The sequence below is a fragment of the Hylobates moloch genome, unplaced genomic scaffold (genome assembly GCF_009828535.3).
Source record: "Hylobates moloch isolate HMO894 unplaced genomic scaffold, HMol_V3 SCAFFOLD_4, whole genome shotgun sequence".
Taxonomy (NCBI): Eukaryota; Metazoa; Chordata; class Mammalia; order Primates; family Hylobatidae; genus Hylobates; species Hylobates moloch.
The window spans coordinates 145,038,778-145,048,887 of NW_026652279.1; the positions used below are offsets into that span (position 1 = coordinate 145,038,778).

The 10,110-nt window shown below is 40.2% G+C and overlaps 1 pseudogene; it reads right to left on the bottom strand.

Annotated features, from left to right (window-relative positions):
• Positions 1-8,100: 8,100 nt before the first annotated feature.
• LOC116467502 (homeobox protein VENTX-like) lies at positions 8,101-8,668 on the bottom strand (annotated as a pseudogene).
• Positions 8,669-10,110: the final 1,442 nt, after the last annotated feature.

Consider the following 10,110-nt stretch of genomic DNA (forward strand, 5'->3'; position numbering starts at 1 on the left):
CTCAAAAAAAAATAAATAAATAAAATAAATAAATAAATAAATTTAATCACTCTTTGCAGCTCAAAAAACAAAAGATGCACAGCTCACTTTAATCATGCCCTACCTACTTCCTGTGTATGTTATGAGGATTAGAGAATTGATGTACATAATGAAGCTTTATCAACTATAAATCACCGTATCTTAGCTATCTAAGTGAACCATTATTTTACTTGCTTTTGGCTGTTTCTAAAATAATTTAAAAGGAAAAACTATAGGAAGTCGGCTGAGCAAAACCCAAATGCATACCTAGAAGCTTCATGTGATTCTCCAAACAGTATTTTTTAATCAAAAGGTCGGATAGTTGTTAAGATTATGATAAAAACATGTTAGAGGAGTGTAAAAACAAAACATTAGACCCATAGAAACTTCTGCAAAAGGATGGTCCCTTTTTTAATGCTTATTCTCTAATAAACCTAAGTGTAAACTTAATAGAATTCATATGGCACATTTCCATACCAGTCTCATCATAGTCGAGCTTATATTATATTTAGGTACCATCTCACACGTTGTAAACTTCGAATTTATGTGTATGTATGAATATATATATATACGTATATATATATACACGTATATATATACATATACGTATATATACGTATATATATGTATACATACATATACATATATATATATATACACACACACCAGTGTTAAAAATAATAATGTAGTTGGTACATTGGTAAGAATCACAATAACAAGATTCATTTACTGACTATAGATTGAAGTTATACTCTCAAATTAGTACATTATACATCACCTTATATATATGTGCTACTCACACTAAATACTAGCTCTTTGGGCAAATAAAACTGATACCATTTGAGTAGTATCACAGCTGAAAACTTAAAAACAAGAGAAAAGCATTAGAAATGGAGCAAAAAATGAGGAAAGTCAGAGACAAAGGCTGTCTAGCAACTTTAAGGAGAACAGTAAAGCCCTGGAAAGTATATCTACGTAAGTTCTTTAATTCTGATTTTACTAACATCAATTCACCTTCTAAACACTATATAACTTCCCCAGACATTGCCTACAGGGAATAAGAATAAATAACTTAAACAAAGTAGATAACCAAAATAAATTTTCAAATAAGGCCGACGTCTGTAATCCCATCACTTTGGGAGGCAGAGGCGGGCGGATCACCTGAGGCCAGGAGTTCGAGACCAACCTGGCAAACTTGGCGAAACCCCATCTCTACTACAAATACAAAAATTAGCTGGGCATGGTGGCGGGCACCTGTAGTCCGAGCTATTCAGGAGGCTGAGGCAGGAGAATCACTTGAACCCGGGAGGCGGAGCTTGCAGTGAGCAGATATTGTGCCACTGCACTCCAGCCTGGGTAACAGAGCGAGACTCCATCTCGAAAAAAAATAAGAATAAAAAACAAAATAAATAAGTAAATTTTCAAATAAATAAATGGATGATAATTACAACATGAAATTACCTTATTTGAACTTCTATTTTGCTATATGTCTTTGCTTTTCACTTGTCTACAAATTATAAATTCCCAAATACCAAACATTTCACCGTATACTTTTCTTAATTTATAACATATCACTATCTGATTTTCTTGCTTAGGCCGTATGTACTTTAAAATTGAATTATGTTTTACACTCACTTTTAGTAGGTTCACAGTATACACTTATTCTTTGTGTCTCCAAAATAAAATATATCACCAATATCAAATCTGTAATTCTATGTGTCAAATAAGATACATCACTAATTCTTTTTTCCTTTAGTGGCTGAGAGAATAGGATGAATTTGTAATTTCTGAGCTTTACCAACTAGAAGTATATGCAGTTGTCCCTCCATATCTGTGGAGGAGTGGTCCCCTGAAGATACCAAAATCCACATATGCTCTAGTCCCTCATATAAAATGCCATAGTATTTGCATATAACCTATGCACATCCTCCCATATTCTTTAAATCATTTCTAAATTTCTTATAATAACTAATGCAATGGAAAACGTTGCTATACTATAAGTATTTTTTAATTTTTGTTATTACTTATTGTTGCATTATTGTTTATTTTTACTTTTTAAAATATTTTTCCAAAGTTGGATTAACTGATATAGGAGCCACAGCTACAGAGAGCTGACTTATTTATATTCAAAATTATGGTATCACTTAAACATATATGAAAATCACCTCTTAAAACAACAAATAGGAAGATATCAAGAGACATGCTCTGAGCTAATTGAAATATTTTCACTGGGCAGGTGCTTTCCATAAATTATTATACTACTCATGTAACTAGAAACATAGAGCATATCACTAAAAAGACTGAAATGGTAAGTTTTCATTCAGATTTCTAGAGCCACTTCAATTTTGTCATAGTGAAAACTTTGACAATGCGAGTTTGAACTTAAGTTTCTTCATGCAGCCTGGGTGACAGAGCAAGACTCTGTCTCAAAAAAAAAAAGGAAATAGATTGGAAAGCATGCATGCAACATGTGAACAACTGCATTTTTTTCCAGAACTACTAAGAGTGTACATTTTTCCTAGATACCAACTACAGATACATTCACATCTTTTGAGTTTGTATTAGGTGCTTCCTAAGGTTTCTGGCAGGTCTGTAACTGTGATATATTAATGCTACTGAAGAATGAATGAATGAATTCAAGAATACAGCTACTCTGATTTAGAAAACAATAATGATATAGTCATTATTCTGATATGAAATACAGTTGTTTTTCTGGGAATGCTTTCTTTTGGACTAAAGAGCTACAGCTCAGATTTTCTAATAGCTTGTAGTTTGTATAGAAGAGTATCTCCCTTTTAAAATCAGAATGTAATTAGGTTCCTCACAAACTAAAAGTAAAACTGCCATATGATCCAGCAAATCACGTTTCTAGGTATATATCCAAATAAATTGAAATCAGTATGTTGAAGAGACATCTGTACTCTCTTATTCACTGAAGCATTATTTACGATGGCAAAATTTTGAATTGACTAGAGCATCTATTGGTGGATGAATGAACAAAGGAAATCTGGGATACATCCACGATGGAATACTTCTCAGCCTTATAAAAGGAGGATTCTGTCATTTGTGACAACATGGATGAGCCTGTAGGACATTATTCTAAGTGAAAGAAGCCAGGTACAGAAAGACAAATACTCCATGATTTCACTTGTATATAGAATCTAAAAAACGTTGATCTGATAGAAGTAGAAATTAGAATGATGCTTACCAAAAGCTAGGATGGGGTAAGGGGGATGAAATATGGAGTTAATGGTAAAGGGTACATAGATTCACATCGATAGGGGAAATAAGTGTTTGAGACCTATAACAGTATGGTGACTATTGTTAAAAATAATGTATTGCATATTTCAAAACTGCTTTAGTACATTTGAAATATTCTCACCACAAAAAATGGTAAGTATATTAAGTGATGGATATGTACCTTTATTTAATTATTCCACAATGTATACACATATCAAAACACTACCTTGTATTCTATATATACAATTACTGTCAATTTAAAACAAATTTTTTAAAATTCAAATCAAATCGGGCTGAATATTTTGCTGCCCTCACCAGGGCACCACAGCATATGCAACTCTTAATCTCATTGAGAAAAATTTTGAATTTTTATCTAGAAATATGTATACCCTTTAATACATGTGAATATAAATTTATACTAGAAGCCTTGTTACACATCTAATACTCATTCAATAATTCATGTATCTAACTTTTTAAATTTTCTTTCTTTTTTGAGAGGGGCATATCAGTATGTTGCCCAGGCTGGTCTTGTTCTCCTGGACTCAAAGCAATCCTTGCACCTCAGCCTCCCAAGTAGCTGGGATTACAGGTGTGTGACCACTACATCTAGTTTTTAACTTTAAAGCTCCAGCAATGTCAAACAAAGCCAGTTAGCAGAAATTACTAGTAATAAAGCATGCTCAGAAAGAAAATCTATGTTTTATAATATTTTTCTGATTATAATGATTTTTTAAAAAAACCCCTATTTTGTGCAGCCTAATACAATAATATATCATGTAAAATTTAATTATATAATATAGGACATACATTTATTTCAGGAGCAATATGATAAAATACATTGGTAGTTTATATAAAATAAAACATATACAGGGAAAAATATAGGAAAAAATCCTCTTGTTAGGTGGAAAAATACCATTTGTTGGTGGGAAAAATATTAATTTGGCTGTGAAGGTAGGTTTATCATCAAAGCTAGAGAGAATAATTAAAATAGTCGCAGGAATCTATAGGTTACTTCACCCCTGTGTAGTCTTTTAAAAATGTAATGGGAAATACAGATTCTCCTTGACTTACAAGGGGGTCATGTTCCAATAAGTGCATCTTAAGTTGAAAATATCCTTAAGTCAAATGCATTTAATACACCTAACCTACCAAATATCATAGTTTAGCCGAGCCAACTTTAAATATTCTCAGAACACTTACATTAGCCTACATTTGAGCAAAATCATCTAAAAAAAAGCCTATTTTATAATAAAACGTTGAATATCTCATGCAACTTATTAAATACTCTACTGAATGTAAAAAACAGAATGTTTGTATGGGTACTCAAGGTACCCATATGAATGCACATGACTTTCGATCCATGGAAAAGTCTGAAAAATTTTAAGTCAAACCATCCTAAGTCAGGGACAACCAGTACATTATTGCTCACATGGTCTTCCTCAAAAATGCCCATTTCCATCTTGCTTTGTTTTGTTGTCTTTCAAAATAATGATCCTTGATAATTACCTTTTTGCACTGCACTTATTTTTGTGTTAAAATTACACTCTTTCTGAGCCATGTAATATTTAGGTTAGTCAAATTATTACAAAAAGATTTGTATTTTTGAGTTGTCATTAGTTGTAGAATTATTTAAGGAAAAAAATTCAGATATTTATTTTGACAAGAAATGGACCGTAGCTATTATCCAATCCCTTGCAGGTATACTTTGGTAAGTACAGATTAGTGAAATCAGAGATATTCCCTCTACTTGCAACTGTAATCAAATTGTAGTTTATTTTAGAAATCAATAGAAATTACTATCTGCTCAAAAATCTTCTGTGGGCAGTAATAAAAGAAATTTACAATCAAGATTGAAAAGGCATTATGAACAGCTTTAAGTCAGAAATTTGAAAAGTTACAGAAAATTAAAACATTAACTGCAAATATGTAAACTATTAAAACAGAATGAAGAATATTACATTTCATAAACTCTGTGTAACGGTGTAACTGTCCAATGGCTTTACCTTGCCCACCACCTAGACTGAGCTGATTTATCAAGACAGGGGAATTGCAATAGAGAAAGAGTGATACACAGAACTGGCTGGCCGTGTGGGAGACTGGAGTTTTATTATTACTCATATCAGTCTCCCAGAGCATTCGCGGAGCAGAGTAGGGGGAGGCCAGTGAGTCAGGAGTGCTAATTGGTCAGGTTAGAGGCAAAATCACAGGGAGTCAAAGCTGTCTTCCTGTGCTGAGTCAGTTCCTGGGTGGGGACCACAAGATTAGATGAGCCAGTTTATTGATCTGGGTGGTGCCAGCTAAACCATCAAGTGCAGGGTCTGCAAAATATCTCAAGCATTGATTTTTTTTTTTTTTTTTTTTTTTTTTTTTTGCGGCGCACTTGTACTTTTATCACGGACAATGTGCCCCCATCCACATCCACAAATCAGTGCTGTCCAGGCCACACCCAGGAGCCCCTGTCCAACTGAGAGGTGACAGCGTGCTGGCAGTCCTCACAGCCCTCGCTCGCTCTCGGTGCCAAGGAGCACCACCCCCTGCTCCACGGCGCCCAGTCCCATCCACCACCCAAGAGCTGAGGAGTGCGATTGCACGGTGTGGGACTGGCAGGCAGCTCCACCTGCAGCCCCAGTGCGGTATCCACTGGGTGAAGCCAGCTGGGCTCCTGAGTCTGGTGGGGATGTGGAGAACTTTTATGTCTATCTCAGGGATTGTAAATACACCAATCAGCACTCTGTATCTAGCTCAAGGTTTGTAAACACACCAATCAGCACCCTGTGTCTAGCTCAGGCTTTGTGAGTGCACCAATTGACACTGTATCTAGCTGCTCTGGTGGGGCCTTGGAGAACCTTTATGTCTAGCTCAGGGATTGTAAATACACCAATCGGCACTCTGTATCTGGCTCAAGGTTTGTAAACACACCAATCAGCACCCTGTGTCTAGCTCAGGGTTTGTGAGTACACCAATCGACACTCTGTATCTAGCTGCTCTGGTGGTGCCTTGGAGAACCTTTGTGTCCATACTCTGTATCTAACTGATCTGATGGCGACGTGGAGAACCTTTTTGTCTAACTCAGGGATTGTAAACACACCAATCAGCACCCTGTCAAAACAGACCACTTGGCTCTACCAATCAGCAGGATGTGGGTGGGGCCAGATAAGAGAATAAAAGCAGGCTGCCTGAGCCAGCAGTGGCAACCCGCTCAGGTCCCCTTCCACACTGTTTAAGCTTTGTTCTTTTGCTCTTTGCAATAAATCTTGCTACTGCTCACTCTTTGGGTCCACACTGCTTCTATGAGCTCACCGCGAAGGTCTGCAGCTTCACTCCTGAAGCCAGTGAGACCAGGAGCCCACCGGGAGGAAGGAACAACTCCAGACGCGCTCCCTTAAGAGCTGTAACACTCACCGCAAAGGTCTGCAGCTTCACTCCTGAGCCAGTGAGACCATGAACCCACCAGAAGGAAGGAACTCCGAACACATCTGAACATCAGAAGGAACAACTCCAGAAGCGCCGCCTTAACAGCTGTAACACTCACCGTGAAGGTCTACAGCTTCACTCCTGAGCCAGCGAGACAACGAACCCACCAGAAGGAAGAAACTCCGAACACATCCGAACATCAGAAGGAACAACTCCGGAGACGCCACCTTAAGAGCTGTAACACTCACCGCGAGGGTCCGTGGCTTTATTCTTGAAGTCAGTGGGACCAAGAACCCACCAATTCCGGACACACAACCACTGCCCTCCAAGGGCCTCGTCCAGGCCTCGGTTACATCATCACTCGCTAGGACGCACAGCAGCTCTTCCCCTCTTACCGGAGGTCGTATTTTAAAAGCACATGCTGGTTGTAAACACTTTCAACAATGCAGAAATGAGCAAGGGGAAAAAGAACTTACTGCGGACATGGCCACAGGACCACACTTTTGTTCCTCTTGGGATGCCTGGGTCGGTTTCACAAGTCGCCTCGCAGTCCTGCAGGCTGAACCCGTCTGTCTGGGCGCCCTGCACTGCCTACCTCCTGGGCACTCTGGGGCGACGTGGATGAATGTGCTCTTGTCTAAGGTTCGGTGCGTGCAGTCAGGAATCTGCACCAAGAATGGTCTGTCCATGAGTGAGGGAGAGTTCTCCCCAGGAGGGGCTTCCGTGCCTCTCATTCTGGGCACTTCCGGACTTTCTGCAGGAAGTGCTGTCTTTGAGTCATTCTGTTTTGTCCGGAGGCTGCTGCGAGGACAGGGACAGGTGAGCACATTCTGGAGGGTGGGGACGTGGGGGACGGCTTCAGTCCAGGCACAGCCACAGGTCTCAGCTGCCCCGCTTTCCCTGGCCGCAGAAGAGCAGCCCCCAACAGGCTGCGGGCACAGTCCCGGCTCACGCAAGGCCTAGACCGCACTGCAGAGCCCCAGCAGCCCGCCTTAATTTTCACCTTTGTTTCCTCCTGCTTTCCAGCTTTGGGGTCCTTGTTAAGAGGGACTCGAACCACACACGACACCTGCATTCCCTTCCAATCCTTCATGGTTTCCTTTTTTACACACAAATCTTACAACCTTTAGTTTTTCCAACACTTTTTAAAAAACAAATTATTCTTTTATCATATACTGAAAGCCCTACCCACAACAAGCCCACTTCTGCCTTTGACTGTTCACTGACCCTTCATTTACTTCCTAAACCGACCCTTTTTGGTAACTTTCAGTAAAGAGGTGGCTTTAACAAATATATTCACCAGAAATCTCCGGAACCTTTGCGTGGGTCAGGGTGAAAGGTGCCGCTAGGATGTAAGCAGAACAGCTGAGTCCTCCTGGGAGGTGCCAGGTGCGATCTACACAGACCGCGTGTGTGGCAGACATGGAGTCAGCTGCACTTCCTCAAAACGCAGCCCGTCTCTGGCAGAGCACACAGGCTCCAAGGCCCTGTGGACAGTGCTGGTCCCAGTGTATCCACGCCACTTCCTGGGCTGGGGGGGTGGTACGCCAGAGGCTGCCTGCAACAGGAAGCCCACGCAGAGGCCAGAGGCTCTTGTTCCACTTGGCAGAGACCCAGAAGGAGCCAGGGGGCATCATCAGAGCCTGGGGCCCTGGCTGGGGAGCCCAAGGGCACAGCAGCTGCAGGCCGTTCGTAAGGCCAGAAGACGGTGAGTGGAAAGCCCGGGCGGGTGGAGAGACCCCAAGAAGGGGCTGTTCAGCTGTGAATCCTGCATTTGCCGTTCGTGTTTCATCCGGCGTTTTCGAAACCAGGTTTTCATCTGGACCTCTGTGAGCTGCATATCCCTGGCCAGCCACTTCCGCTCCAGAGGGCCCAGATACTGGTGGTGCCGGAAGACGCTCTCCAAGGCGCGAACCTGCTCTGTGGTGAAGGTTGTACAGACATGGGGCCGCCAGGAGTTTGGCTCCTTATTCAACGCTTCACAGAACAGGGTCATGCAGCCACTCTGTCCTGGGCCCCCACCCCAGCCCCTTACTGCGGCTGGGGTGGCTCCTCTCTCCTCTCAAGCACTAATCTTAGAAGCAGTTTAGGGAGGGTCAGAATCTTGTAGCCTCCAGCTGCATGACTCCTAAACCATAATTTCTAATCTTGTGGCTAATTTCTTAGTCCTGCAAAAAGAGTCTACTCCTTAGGCAAGAAGGAGGTTTGTTTTGGGAAAGGGCTGTGATCTTTGTTTTAAACTATAAACTAAGTTCCTCTCAAAGTTAGTTCAGCCTATGCCCAGGAATGAACAAGGACAGGTTGGAGGTTAGAAGCAAGATGGAGTTGATTAGGTTAGATCTCTTTCACTGTCTCGGTCATAATTTTGCAATGACGGTTTCAATGGTATATTAGTGTTCATTTTATGTGTATCTACATCTGTACTTTTTTATAATCCTCAAGAAAAATCTGCCTCTTTTATTATTCCTTTATTTTTTTTTCACTGACAACTTTGGTTTTGTTCATCTTCTCTATTGAATCTTGATTCTCTAATTTAATAATTTATACTCGTTATTTCTTATCTTCTTGCATTTATTTGATGTTACTTTTTCAGACAAGCTGAACATTTTGCTCACTATTTGTATCCTTTTATCCTTTACTAATGTAAATATTATATCCATAATTTTTAAAATATATCTGACACCACCTTTGCAAAATTATTGACAGTAAGAGAAATCTGACACAGTTGACTTCGTCTTGCTTCTAACCTCCAAGATGTCCTTGGTCACTCCTGGGCATAGACCAAGCTAACTTGGAGAAGAACTTATAGTTTAACCTTAAAGCAAAGATGATAATAGCTCCTCTGAAAACTAAACTGCCTTTGTAAAATTAATGAAAGTCTACAAGGTTATGTTTATGAGAGGGGCCTGAATTCTGCTAAGATATAGGCAGAGTAAACTGATAAACGGCCATTGTTATGGTCACAAGATTTGTAACTTCCTTAATCACTCCTATAGATAACATCACTATTGTAAAACCAAAGATTGGCCCTTTGAGAGTCTTTTCAGACTTTTGCATTTCTCCTGACCAGTTGACTCCACCCAGCCCTGAAACTCATACCTTAACTGGTCCTGTGGCCCTCCCCACCCAGAGGCTGACTCAGCACAGCTGGCCTGCTTTCCATACCCCACCCCTCTGATTTCATCCCCAACCAATCAACATTCCCCATTCCCTAGTACCCAGGCCACCAAATTGTCCTTGAAAAACTTTGAGTAATAAGTCCATCTGCCTGCTTGGTGCCTTCATGTCAATTACACTCTTTATTTTCTCAGTGAAGTAATTTTGTCTGTACAGCAGGCAGAAAAAACCCTTCAGGCAGTTACCCATCCTTTTGCTTTGTTTCAATATGTGGTATTTTCATTGACTTCAATTTTTATGTTATGGGAGAAGTTCATTTGG